The sequence below is a fragment of the Pelodiscus sinensis genome, chromosome 18, assembly GCF_052426305.1.
Source record: "Pelodiscus sinensis isolate ZL-2025 chromosome 18, ASM5242630v1, whole genome shotgun sequence".
Lineage (NCBI taxonomy): Eukaryota > Metazoa > Chordata > Testudines > Trionychidae > Pelodiscus > Pelodiscus sinensis.
In genome coordinates, this window is record NC_143069.1 from 25,741,263 (window position 1) to 25,756,236 (window position 14,974).

A 14,974-nucleotide genomic window follows, 5' to 3' on the forward strand; every position below is an offset into this window, starting at 1 on the left:
GCACCTGGCATGGCATGAGCCAGCCACCTGCTGCCACCCAGCCCTCCGCCTCTTCCCAGGACCAGGCTGGCGGCTCCTAGGAGCCTGCCCAGGGCCACAAGAGGCAGGCGCCTGCCTGGTCTAGTGCAGAGATCGTGGACATTATCGAGGTTTGGGGGGAGGCCTCCAGCGTCCACGACCTCCACACTAGGCACAGGAATGCAGCCGTCTAGGGCAGGATAGCTGCCAGCCTGGCCACCAAAGGCCACATCCAAACCCAGGAGCAGGTTTGCATGAAAATCAAGTTGTTCCAGTGAGACCCCCGACCCTGAGCCCTGCGCTTAGTACATAAGAACATAAGAATGGCCGTACTGGGTCAGACCAAAGGTCCATCTAGTCCAGTAGCCTGTCTGCCGACAGCGGCCAACACCAGGTACCCCAGAGGGGATGGACCGAAGACAATGACCAAGCCATTTGTCTCGTGCCATCCATCTTCAGCCTTCCACAAACAGAGGCCAGGGACACCATTCCTACCCCCTGGCTAATAGCACTCCACGGACCCAACCTCCATGAATTTATCTAACTTCTCTTTAAACTCTGTTATAGTTCTAGGCTTCAAAGCCTCCTGTGGCAAGGAGTTCCACAGGTTGACTATAAGAAGAACTTTGTGTGAAGAAGAACTTTCTTTTATTAGTTTTAAACCTGATGTCCATTCATTTCATTTGGTGTCCTCTAGTCCTTATATTATGGGAACTAATGAAGAACTTTTCTTTATGCACCCTCTCCACACCACTCATGATTTTATAGACCTCTATCATATCCCCCCTCAGTCTCCTCTTTTCTAAGCTGAAAAGTCGCAATCTCTGTAGCCTCTCTTCATATGGGACCTGTTCCAAACCCCTAATCATTGTACTTGCCCTTTTCTGAACCCTTTCCAAGGCCATATCGTTTTTGAGGTGAGAAGACCACATCTGTACACAGTTCTGAAGATATGGCGTACCATAGTTTTATACTTCCCCTCCTCCTTCTTCCCCTGGCTTCCCCCTTCCAGCTCCCTCCTCCCAGGTTTCCACCTCCCCTCTCCCACCCTCTTTCTTCCCCTCTCCCACCTCCTTTTCCCAGTCCCCCAGAGGTTAATCCCCTCCGCCCCCAGTTTTGTTAAATAAAGAGAGTTTCTATTTTTGAACACATGTCCTTTATTTTTTACATCAGGAAGAGGGGGCTCGGGAAGGGTAAGTGGAAGGAGGTGAGGGAGGAATGGGGCACGAGCCCCCGATGGGGAGGACTGGGGTGGCTCTGCGGGCTCCTCGGGGTGGAAGCTTTCCTGTAGGGCCTCCTGGATCCTGATAGCCCCCTGATTGACCTCCCCCAGATGGCAGCCTGCGGCAAGTGCAGCCGGGCTGATGGTCGAGTGCTGAAATGTGCCGAGTGTGAGCATTCAGGGCACTCCAAGACAGGACTGCTTTGATGTCCCCATCGAGTTAGACATGCAAGCGGGGAATCCTGAGAACTGTCTGTCCGGGGTGGGGGTCAGGTCTTTTTAAGCACAGCCCTCGGCTAGCCTGAGGAAGCAGCTCCACACCTTAAGTCCTAACCTGATGCCCTGACGGCACTGGTTCTGGCCAGCCTTAACTTCGGTTCAGGGTCCACTCAATGTGGACATGCTATTTCGAATTAGCAAAATGCTAATTCGAATTAGTTTTTAGGTCTAAATGCACTCATTCGAATTAGCTTATTTCAAATTAACTCATTTGAATTAAGTTAATTCGAATTAGTGCTGTAGTGTAGACATACCCTATTTGCGCAAAATCTTGCCAATGTAGACGTAGCCTATCTATATCTTGCTCACTCTCTCTTAACCAGCAACTAGAATAGGCAGCTAGGCTAGGCTAGTATAGGCCCCCAAAATAAGAAAGAGAAAATGATTAAGAAAGGTGTAATGAAGTTCCTTATGAGATTTCCTTATAAAGGACACATTCTACTATCTAAAATGAATTCCTATGAACTGAACTGTACAATTCCTCAGAGAAAGGTAAACAACAGATAACAGCCTAATGGTAGAACTGCTCATACCTGAGCAAAGAAAGCTGTGCTGGTGACTCGCTGCTTTTCTGATGGGGAATTTACCCAGGGAAGGAGGCTCTGTATGATCTCCACTGTTATTAGTCCAGATCTTTGCAGAACCCTGGAAGACAAAAGGAACCACTTATGGGGCAGACTGTGCACTTCAAAAGCTTAGCTGCTATGACCATACAACTCTAAAACCTACGCATGGAAGCTCTGTGTTTCTCACCCAGGGCACCCCGCACAAAGCTATACCTGAAAGTTCCCTGTCAGTCACTCTATTTGTTGCCGATCCCTGAGGATGAAGTGCTGTCTCCTAGATCTCTTACCTCACCAGCAAACACACCCCCTCGTGGTGAGTCTGCGGATTTTCAAGAAGCATCCAAGTTTTCTGCTTCCAGAGAGTTCGTATCAGCTTCTCATTCATAGCCTTGAGAAGCACAGCCTCTAATGCTTCAATAGAAAGCCTGGGGGAAAAGAGGCACAGAACTGTAGTAACCAATAGAAAGGCACAGCCTAAGCAGTCAGGAAACCCCAGTTACTTGTCAGGTCTGTTGTTCATTGACAGTTCATCCATTGACAGTATCCTGGGGACCACTGTTTTTGGAAGGACTTAATTCCCAGGAGGTATTTCAGTCTCATACATCTCATATTACTAGTGTTGCTATGGACAACATTTTGCAGTCACTTTCTCCTATCTGCAAGGTGTATGGGCACTAGCACAGTACAGTAATATGGAAAAAATTCACAATCAGACCCCAAAAGCTGGGACACAGAGAGATTAGTGACCACTAATGGATATTTTGGGGCCCTATGTCCAGCGAGATGTGACAGGGTGCTGAGAGCTTGTACTTGGGGTCAGCACTCTGGTAACTACTAGTACTAATTAGCTTCCCCAGAGAAAGCCTAATTGGATAGAAATGTACCTGATTGCCTGGCTAGAGTGGGGCTATAGAATCAACAAACCTATTCTCCCATGAATAAGGAATCTGCCTAAAGGGACATCCACAGGAGTGTTTGAGGGAAACAGAGAGCAAAAGAGACAAAATGCTAGAGGCATCTAGATAGACTTATGTGTAGTGCTGGGGAGGAGCCGGTGGTCGTGGTACATGTAGGTCTCAATGACATAGGGAAGGGTAGGAGAGATGTCCTGGAGGCCAAATTTAGGTTGCTAGGAAAGAGACTGAAATCCAGGACCTCTATGGTGGCATTCTTGGAAATGCTTCCAGTTCCATGCGCAGGACCAGGTAGGCAGGCAAAGCTTCAGAGTCTCAATGCGTGGATGAGACGATGGTGTAGGGAAGAGGGGTTTGGATTTATCAAGAACTGGGGACACTTTTGGGAGAGGGGGAGCCTATACAGGAAGGATGGGCTCCACCTAAACCAGGGTGGAACCAGACTACTGGCACTAAACATTTAAAAGGCTGTAGAGCAGTTTTTAAACTAAGAGATGGGGGAAAGCCGATTGGTGGGGAGATGCACGTAAATCGCAGGGAGACTTCTCTTAGAGGAGAATCTGTTGATAGAGATTCTCTAAGCTGTAGTCAGAAAGAGAGGACAAAGAGACTGAGGCCTGAGGAGGCCTAGATAGTAGTGTTTGTGTTGCCAGAGCTTGGTGGTTTCAGGGAACTGACCTATAGCAAGCACAAACAAGACTTTCTCATATTAAAAGCAGGTGATGGTAAGGTGCCTCATAACCCTGAGAACTCCTGGGGAGTGTCACACAAATGGACTGGGATTCTCTTTGTTTTGCTCCCTTTCTTCTAATTACCTGCAAGGGTTGCCCTCACATAGTTGTTGTCCTTTTCTAAATAACCTCCTTCGGCGTCTCATCCTGGGCAAAGGCATCTTTTGTCCTAGGGTTTGGCTGATCTGCTGCAGAAGAACAGTGAACAACTCCGGGAACAGCTCCTGCACAGTTTTGCTCAACTGCAATGCTGACACCACTTCAAAGATGGCACATGTTGCCTGAAAGGAGAGCATGGTAAAAGAAGAGGTCTCTTCCTAACACTATCACACGCTCTCCCCTTCTGATACCTGCTGGACTAAATTCTCACTCCTGTCACTAACTTGATGAATGACCGAGAGCAATTCACTCCATGTGTGCCTTAGCGTCCCATAGCTGTAAAAATGTGTAGGACCTATCAAGGCATGTTATGAGTTGCACAAAACATTTGCAAAGCACTGTAAGAAATCTGATTCAAAGACTTTCTAATTGCCAGATATTATTAAGTGAATCAGCCACATACTCTAAATCTGCCACAGAAAGCACAGCTGGAATCCAGGAAACAGTACTTCAGAAAAGAAGTGCCCAGATGACAATATTATACCACTCATCTAGCTTTCCATCAGCATGTTTGTCACAAAGCAGAGAAATACATGTCTGTCGTCTAACTTACTGTGAGAGGTGCAGCAGCTGCTAAATGCAGGTCAGTTTCTGTCTCTGAGGTCATGCTTCCTTCTTGGCTTGTTGGAGTCTTTATTCTTTCTATTAGGACCTTCAGGACTTGAGGGGCGAGCAAGGGATCTGTCCCCAGAGATCTCCACAGCTCAGTGGTGTTACTGCAATTTAACATAGGTTATATGTGACCCCTGGAGACTTTTGTGGCTCTGACTATATGCATCATATTCAAGTAAAGAACACATTTTCTCCTTGACTATGATCAGGGCTCACCAGCCGCGCTGTCCGGCGATCTGCGCATGCACAGATCGCCCGAACCCGGCTCTTCCAGGTTACAATCTACACGCCATGGATGAGTAGATTGTATTATTTGTCAAGCCCTGCCTATGATGAGCAAGTTCAGAGTGCTGTCCTCCTTATATGGTCCTCATGTTTTACATATTGAGTTTCTAGTTACAGAACTAAGTTAAGTTACATTTCAGGTTACATTTCTACAGTGCATGACTATTTTGGGATCCTGGAGGTATCCCGAAATACCTACCCCACATTTACAGAAGCAGCCCGTTATTTTGAAATATTTTTCAAAATAATGGGCACACTATTTTGCCATCCCAATAAACTTTGTTGCATGAGGGATAAGGGATGGCTTGAAATAGCACATTATTTCGACATTTGGTGCTGTGTAGAAGCGCCACATTTCAAAATAGGCTATGCAAAATATGATACGCAATTTGCGGAGTGCAAATTGTGCATCTTATTTCAAGTTTAGGGTGCTGTATAGACACAACCCTAGCCTTACTGCACCATAACCATTAATGCTAGACTTCAGAAGGAAAGGACACAGAGCTCTAATCACAGTTCCTGTTTTCCTACTTCTCAGTAGATATGGAATCATGAGCATATGATGCCCAAAGATCTAGGGCCTGGGAGACAAGTTGAAGAAAGAAAAATGATCTTCCTACTAACTGGATGTACAACTATGAGAACAAATATTTGTGGCTAGCCCATGACCTCTTCACAAATGGCATTCCCTGGCCTCTATTTGCCAGAATGGGCATGTTCTGTTCACTCCCTATGGGGCACCTGGCATTGGCCACTGTCTGAAGACAGGATCCTGGGCTAGATGGACATTTGGTCTGACCCACTACAGCCGTTCTTATGTTCTTAGATTCCAGCACAGATGACTGATAATTCAGCTAGGGATGTTTGAATGAAATGATAGATATGCTTACCGCCCTGTCTTTAAGTACCAAGAATGACAACTCCATTCCAGCAGCCATACCCTTCCTGATACCAAAAGCCTGGTGCCCTATCCTTGCTAATCAGCCAGGAATTTGGATTTGAAGCTTTCATGCTACCAGAAAACGAACAGTCACTGGCAATTTCCAGGGTGATGTTAGTTCAGGGGTCTGGAGAGGCAAAAGTCCACTCCAGTGATGCCAGTAAAGGGAAGTCTTTAGGATGCCAAAGCAACTATTAATTAATGGAAACAGAATGAAACTTAATTTCTCCCTGCACCCACCTTGACATGGTCTTGGACCTTTCTGCAGAAAGACCCAAGCTATTAACCTTTAGGAATTATCTCAACCTGTCTGTGGCTTAAATGAAGCCTTACATCTTCCAGTGAAGCTGTGGGATCCATGGTTACCAAAATGAACACTGTAAGGAGCAGTATATACCTGTCCATCGGCAGACGTTTGGTGAGGAGGCTGAAGATCACTGCCTCTAGGTGATGGTGGGCTAGAATGGACACTGCCTCCACCAGGAACTGCCTCAAGCTACCCTGCTTGATGGTAGGCATATGAATGTATATTCTCCTCAGGATAGCTGGCACCTGGACAGAATAAAACCAGAAAAAATGTCCCTTTTCCATTCTCTGCATTCATTCTGCAGAGCCAAAACCTTTATTTAGTCGTTTAGCAATTTGCTGTTCTTGTAGACATTCCTCCCTTCAAAAAACAAGTATTTAGACATGGCTGCATAGATTTAATCCACAAAAATTATGCATATCTCTGCCCATACCTGGCTGCAACACCGGGTTAAGACATGCTGAGGCCCTAAGCTATGTCAAGTTAAAGAGGCCTCATTGCATTTCCAAAAAAACATGTATTATTCTAACAGAAAGGACAATGAAAAGAGAAATAATAAAGTTATCTATCTATCTATCTATCTATCTATCTATCTATCTATCTATCTATCTATCTATCTATACATAGGCAAAGAGGCAAGTAAAAACTAGTAATTTGGGGGTATTTTTAGAGACCCCTCATTATCTGAGGCCCGAAGATGTAGTTCACTTAGCTTGTCTCTTGGGGCCGGATATTCTCTTTTTGCATTTTACTCGGAGTCTAATTTTTCCAAGCCTTTCATGGCTGGAAACTGTGACAACAAGATAGACAACTAATCAAGCATCTTCCTTTTCCCTTGGGGTACGGCTACACTAGCTCGTTAGTTCGAGCTAGGTAGGGTAATGAGGGCAAGCAGAGTTGCAAATGAAGCCCAGGATTTAAATATCCCAGGCTTCATTTGCATGTTCCCGGGTGCTGCCATTTTAAAATCCTCCTTAATCTGAACTCCGTGCCCGCGGCTACACGCGGCACGGAGTAGGTAGTTCTAATTAAAGATCCTAATTCCATGAGGAGTAACGGTAGTTCGAATTAGGATCTTTAATTTGAACTACCTAGTCCATGCCGCATGTAGCCGCGGGCACGGAGTTTGGAGTAAGGGGGATTTAAAAATGGTGGCGCCAGGGAACATGCAAATGAAGCCCGGGATATTTAAATCTCGGGCTTCATTTGCAACTCCGCTTGCCCTCATTACCCTACCGAGCTCGAACTAACGAGCTAGTGCAGATGTACCGTTAGATTATCTCTGTCTTCTGCTGTTGATTCCCCCATTGCCTGACTCAGGATAGGAACACAGATGGAATTAACTTCCAATCCCAGGGGGAGAAACAGCAAGACTTGTGTTCACTGCAAATGATGGCAAAGACCTGAAAGCCTGCAGGTTAGCCAGAAAAACCTCTCCAGCTTCTATTTTACCTCATCCAGCATGGCACCTCCACACTCCTTCAGGATGATCTTCATCCACAGACCGGCTGCTGTGGCACAGGAGGGGCTAGCAGACCGCATACCATCCAGTATGGCCTCAATAAAATCTGTGGCTTGTTCAGAGGGAAAGTACTTACTAACCACCTGTGGACAGATCAAAAACAGGAAAGATTGCAATGATAGTCGGCTCCAGTACTTTTAAGAAAGGAGGCCTAAGAGCTGTATTGGAAAATAATGTATTCATCAGCAAATTGCTAATTGGGCTCCTATCTGGCAAGGCAGTTGCAATTAAAATTTTCTCTGTAATCTTTCTAGCTACCACATCTCTATTCTACACTAATAATATCAGGTTAGATCTTAGGTTGTACAGTTAGCACAACATTGTATGGGACAAACAGGATGTAAATTTCCAGTTTATATTCTATTATGTACATGACATCTTTTCACAAAATATAAAAATATGCAAAGAGATGCATGCACACAAATATAGGTTCAGGTAAACACACAAGGTGCCAAGACTGGTTTCTCAGCTTGATGTCCCGCTCACATATTTTCCCCCGGATGGATGGATGGATGGATGTGCGCGCGCACATGCATGGGCATGTTCATGCAACTGTCTGGAATCTGTTTGTTTTTTACATGGCATTCATAGCATATACCTATGAAAAGCATGTTACTGATTACCCATGAATGCCTCACTCCCATAGCTCGCTCCAAGTGTGGAAAGACATCACAAAAGCATAAAACAATCATAGAATCATAGAATACTAGGACTGGAAGGGACCTTGAGAGTTCATCGAGTCCAATCCCCTGCCCTCATGGCAGGATCAAATACTGTCTAGACCATCCCTGATAGACATTTATCTAACCTACTCTTAAATATCTCCAGAAATGGAGATTCCACAACCTCCCTGGGCAATTTATTCCAGTGTTTGACTACCCTGACAATTAGGAACTTTTTCCTAATGTCCAACCTAAATCTCCCTTGCTGCAGTTTAAGCCCATTGCTTCTTGTTCTATCCCCATAGGCCAAGATGAACAAGTTTTCTCCCTCCTCCTTATGGCACCCTTTTAGATATCTGAAAACTGCTATCATGTTCCCCCTCGATCTTCTCTTTTCTAAACTAAACAAACCTAATTCCTTCAGCCTTCCCTCATAGGTCATGTTCTCTAGACCTTTCATCATTCTCGTTGCTCTTCTCTGGACCCTCTCCAATTTCTCCACATCTTTCTTGAAATGCGGTGCTCAGAACTGAACACAATACTCCAATTGAGGCCTAACCAGCGCAGAGTAGAGCGGAAGAATGACTTCTCGTGTCTTGCTCACAACACCCGTTAATGCATCTCAGAATTATATTTGCTTTCTTTGCAACGGCATCACACTGCTGACTCATATTCAACTTGTGGTCCACTATAACCCCTAAATCCCTTTCTGCCGTACTCCTTCCCAGACAGTCGCTTCCCATTCTGTATGTATGAAACTGATTGTTCCTTCCTAAGTGGAGAACTTGGCATTTGTCTTAAACTTCATCCTATTTACCTCAGACCATTTCTCCAATTTGTCCAAGTCATTTTGAATTAGTGACCCTATCCTGCAGATTAGTCGCAACCCCTCCCAGCTTGGTATCATCTGCAAACGTAATAAGCGTACTTTCTATATCAATATCTAAATCGTTGATGAAGATATTGAACAAAGCCGGTTCCAAAACAGACCCCTGTGGAACCCCACTTGTTATGCCTTTCCAGCAGGATTGTGAACCATTAATAACTACTCTCTGAGTATGGTTATCCAGCCAGTTATGCACCCACCTTATAGTAGCCCCATCTAAGTTGTATTTACCTGGTTTATTGATAAGAATATCATGCGAGACTGTATCAAATGCCTTACTAAAGTCTAGGTATACCACATCCACCCCTTCTCCCTTATCCACAAGACTCGTTAGCCTATCAAAGAAAACTATCAGATTGGTTTGACATGATTTGTTCTTTACAAATCCAGGCTGGCTGTTCCCTATCACCTTGCCACTTTCCAAGTGTTTACAGACGATTTCCTTAATTACTTGCTCCATTATCTTCCCAGGCACAGAAGTTAAACTAACTGGTCTGTAGTTTCCTGGGTTGTTCTTATTTCCCTTTTTATAGATGGGCACTAGATTTGCCCTTTTCCAGTCCTCTGGACAAGGGAAAATGAATGGTGCACAGCCACTAGGACAGTCACCTAGTGTTTGTTACCTTAGCCATTTTGGAAGATGCTTGAAACAGAGCCTCAGGGTCTGGAGTTGTTAGTGCCTCACGGAGACAACTCAGCTCCTCCTCTGCTGACCCCAGGTTAGTGCACTGACCTAGGATAGAGAAAAGGAGAAAAAGTATGGCAACATTTAATAAAACTGAACCTCTGATCCATAGATAATCATACAGGAGGATCTATGGGGTATGTTATTACCAGCTGTGTGTGAAATTTTGGCCCCACTAAAGCCAATGACGAAATTCTTGTTGACTTTAACGGAGTCAGAATTTTACCGTCAGGCTATGTCTAGACTACATCCCTTTTTCGGAAAAGGGATGTAAATTAGACGTATCGCAATTGCTAATGAAGCGGGGATTTAAATCTCCCCTGCTTCATTAGCATAAAAATGGCTGCAGCTTTTTTCGGCACGGAGCTTTGCCGGAGAAAAGCGCCAGTCTAGATGCTGATCTTGCGGAAAATTAAGCCTTTTCCGAAAGATCCCTTATCCCTCCGAAAAAGGGATGTAGTCTAGACGTAGCCCCTATGTCTGAAAGTTAACGGTAATGGCATGTGATTCATTGTGATTCATACAGGATTAAACAGGCACTGTATTCTGTGTGGAGCATCTTTCTCTGTATATCTGGTTTCAGTAGCCACTCTGCTCTCAGTATTTAAATCTAATCTCATAGTCAAGCACAACTCATGTAGATTGATCTGAGGTTCTGATTTGGAGGAGAATCCCTCCACTGAACTCTCATTGTAAAAGAGATGGGGCTGACCAAAAGCTTAGGTAGGAAACCCAGGCTCTTCGCTCACTTCTAAATCATGAACTGTCTCTTTAAGGGAAAGCTGTCCTGCTCTGTCATCTCCCTCTCCCCACCCCACTCTGCAGAGCGGGGGCATATGGGCATATGGCGGGGGAGAGAGTGTGTGTGAGACAATGTGTGTGTGTGTGTGTGTGTGAGAGAGAGAGAGAGAGAGAGAGAGAGAGAGAGGGACATGCTGGCTGCCAGAGAAATCTTAGAAACAGTGCCTCTTTAGATAGGCACTCCGTTACTCACCATACTTCAGACTGGAGCAGCACTATTGTATGTGTCCCTCTCCCCAAACTCTGCTCTGCAGAGATGATGACAGGGGCAAAAGGGTCACCCTGATTTCTGCATGTCTCCCTGCTCACCTCCCCTCCACACACCACTAGCAGCAGACAGGATGGAGCAAGGTCGGAGAGGGGCAGCTGAACACATGCTGCTGGCATGCTTGCTAATCAGCTGAGCGCTCCAGACAGAAATTCTGGGGAGAAGGGCAGATCTGGCCTGTGTGCTATATTTTGTCCACCCTCTAATATTTGCAGATTATTTATTATTTGTGCAGTTCTCTTCCAGCAATGTACTTACAAGGCCCCAATCGTTCTGTTATATAAGTGTCGCTAACAAGACAGAAAGAATTACAGATGGAAAAAATGGTCATTACAACAATGAAAGAAAGTGAAGAGTTACTTACACCTGCTCATGGTCTCCTCACCTTGTATATTGAGAAGACAGTTGATACAGTCAACCACCCACTGACGCGATGTCGTAAGTGAAGCACAGGTATATGGTGCTAACAGCCCAATCAGCGATCCAAACTGATCAAAAGTTTCCTGAGGCTAATTTTAAAAGAATGAAGAATGAAAGTTCTCCGGCTAAACTGGACATTATTTGCCTTCCTTATTGTGAACTCCATTACTGTACCTGGGTACGGCACATTGGAAAACATAATCCTTGTTGTACATGCAAATTGATGGGGTCTAAATTAGCTGTAGCACTCAAGAAAAATCTCAGAGTCATTGTGGATAGTCCTCTAAAAACATCTGTTCAACATGCAGCTGCAGTTAAAAATGCTAATGGTATGTTAGGAACCACTAGGAAAAGGGATGAATAATAATATGATAAATATCATCATGCCACTGTTTCAAATCCATGGTACACCCACACCTTGAATATTGCAAGCAATTGTAGTCCTCCAACTTAAATAAAGTTAGGTTATAATTGGAAAAAGTTCAGAGAAAAGCAACAAAAATGATATGGGATATGGGACAAGTCATACAAGGAGAAGTTAAAAGGACTGGGACCATTCATCTTAGAAAAGAGATGCTTACAGGGGGGTTTGATAGAGCCATATAAGATGATCAGAGATGCATGATATGGGTGTCCCTATATCTCTGACTGCCTGGGGCTGGGACTGGACAACAGGGGAGAGATCACTCAACAATTGCCTTGTTCTGTTTGTTCCCTCTGATGCATATAACACCCACCACTGTCAGAAGACAGGCTACATGAACCATTTGTCTGGGGGATCCAGAATGGCCATTCATGTTTTATGTTCTTATCCGATTAAATAGAAATAGAAATTCAACTTTAACAGCGATAGAAATGTAGCTGTGTTAGTCTGGAGTAGCTGAAGCAAATGCAGGACAATGTAGCACTTTAAAGACTAACAAGATTTATTTATTTATTTATTTATTTTTTAAGATGGTTTATTAGATGATGAGCTTTCGTGGGCCAGACCCACGTCCTCAGATCAGGAAGTGGGTCTGGCCCACGAAAGCTCATCATCTAATAAACCATCTTGTTAGTCTTTAAAGTGCTACATTGTCCTGCATTTTGCTTCAACTTTAACAGCCTGAGAGTATAGGAATGCATCTATGACACTGACACAGCCAACCTATGTGTGACCACAATAACTTAACAAGCGGCACTGCAATTGTATCAAGACAAGTCACTTCTATGTTATTTCAAAGGGTGTGTCTAGACTACTGAGTTTTGTCGACAAAAGTGGACTTTTGTCGACAAAACTATACCTGCGTCTACACTACCGCTGAGTTCTGTCGACATAACGTCGACAGAACTCAGCAGTTTTGTCGATGCTGGTAAACCTCATTTTACGAGGCATAACACCTTCTGTCGACAGAGTTCTGTCGACAGAAGGTGTTATTGCATGTAGGGTTGTGTCTAGACTACAGGGTTTTGTCGACAAAGCAGCTTGTTTAGTCGACAGAACTGAATGTGTCTAGACGCTCTTTGTCGACAGAAGTTTTGTCGACAGATACTGTCGACAAAACTTCTGTCGACAAAACCCTGTAGTCTAGACGTACCCAAAGAAAAGTCCTAGACTAGCGATCACCAACATTATGCATTTTGGTAATAGATATGAAAGGTAGATGTTATGTATTATTGTCTGTATTTATATCTTGCTAGAAGTTTAACATAACCAAATTAGCTTGTAGATTCCAATTCCTTTTCATGTCTTAATTGCCTTAATTATATGCAACTGTCTTCAGTTAACCTTAAGATCAAAGATAGAAGATAGTACAAGAAAATAGTTTGTACATTGCCTTCAGCTTAACTATCTGTGTTGTAATGGAAGACTACGATCGGCTAATTACTTTATGTGAATGACTATCACCCATTTACCAGTGTATGCGTAGGAAATAGAAAATTAACTTCAAAACAAAGTACGACAGGAGATCTGCATGACCTATTCTTTCTCAGGGAGAGATCCTGCTTTGACAATTTCTGTGAGGAGGCTTGCCAACCGGCTAGAATAGCTATAAAAGACAAGTTATGGGACTGATCTTCTCTCTCCAGTCTGCTTAAACTTTGAACAGGGGACGTGTAAGCCATAGGACATAGATCTTCCAAATAATTATTTGGAATAGTCTGGGAAATGCATGGAAAAACTAACAGCCTTTGCATCTAAACTGGCTTTGGATGTTGACCGGTTAGCATGATTCCAGAGAGACTTTTACAAGCCAGCTGTTTATTCCACCATGGTTGTGATCCTGAACTATGAAAAGTGAAAGTCATTTTAACAACTATCTATCACTTAACCATTTGTAACTCTCTTCTTTTTCCTTTTAACAACAAATCTGATATTCCGTTATTAAGGATTGGCTGATATTTAGGGAAGACCTGTGATTCATATTAACCTAAGGATAAGTGTCTAGTCCTTTGTGATTGGTGATTATATTAGACTTAGTTGTCTAGATGGGAACCAAGGTCTGGAATGCCTAAAGGGTACTATTGTTTGGTATTTTGTTAACCAGAGTAGAAGCTCTTTTCTTACTGGTTTGGTGAATCTAATTATAAAATCACTAGTCTGGGGAACTGCCTGCCCTGTTTCTTACAGTCTGGCCTGAGTGCTGTCACAGCACTATTATGGAAACCTTTCTCTTATGGAAGCAGAGGGATCTTACTCACTTTGAGGCCCCAGCTGCAGGCCTAGTAGAATTTCTCATGCATTCACGTTGAATGTCAGATTTGATAGAAGTTGGGAAGTCAGCTCAAGGAAGAGTAGAACTATACTCACTGTGCTATTAACTATCTCCTGATAGGCAGTTAGCAGCCAGACACTGGCCTGCAAGGCCCTTTCTCTCTCCCACTCCTGCCCTGAACTGAGCCAGGTCTCTAGTAGCTGTTGGCAAAGCAGGAGAATGGACAAAGTTAGTACCAGAAAATCCCTCCCAAACGTTTCTTTTAAATAGGTTTGATTGTCACTAAAATCCCTCTCCAAAGCATTTAACTTCCATATAGCAAAAGATTTATATGTCTCCAAAAAGAGACCCTTGTCTATACAAGTCCCAGGGACCAGATTCACCTCTGGTGTACGTAACTCCATCAAAGCCAAAGGAGTTACATGAGAGATGAGTCTGGCTCTGTGTATGTGAGGGCTTCTGTAGACTGTCTGATGGCAGCTGTCTAGCACATTGCATGCAGTTTGGGGTCCGGTGCTGTGTTCTCTTTCCTGGACAGCTTCTCCCATGCTGAGTGGCAAATGACAGAGAGGAGCATTTCTTTTTATTTAGAGCAGAGAAGTCTCCCCAGCCCAGCTCCTTTTATAACTTTATTTTCATACCAACGTTGCACCTAACTCCCCTCCCCTCAGCTCTTCAAACTATTCTGTTTATGTCTGAAGAGCAGGAAGTCTTTGGTGAATGAGTTTCCATACACAGAGCTTAACTCAATACTAATTCATTCCTTTTACGAGAGGTGATCAGTTCTCACTGGTCCTCTTGAATTTGGTTACTGCGCTGATGATTTTCTTTCCTGTCCATGTAGTGTTAACTATACTGGGAAAACTAGATCTCAGTCCACCACTGGCATAAAATGTCCCCTGCTATGAGATAGATACATAGAATTTACTAGCTAGTGGGAAAACACTGGCTGTAGAATCGGTGTCTATTTCTTACAAAGCCTTTCTGAATATTGACCTAGG

At 44.0% G+C, this 14,974-nt stretch overlaps 1 long non-coding RNA gene across 1 annotated transcript; it reads right to left on the reverse strand.

Moving 5' to 3' along the window:
- Positions 1 to 2,052: 2,052 nt before the first annotated feature.
- On the reverse strand, positions 2,053 to 3,977 carry LOC149523312 (uncharacterized). Its single transcript, XR_016347182.1, has 3 exons — positions 3,815 to 3,977; positions 2,373 to 2,510; positions 2,053 to 2,164 (listed from the first exon to the last, which is right to left on the reverse strand). It is a non-coding gene; the product is annotated as an uncharacterized LOC149523312 (long non-coding RNA).
- Between the last annotated feature and the right edge of the window lie 10,997 nt (positions 3,978 to 14,974).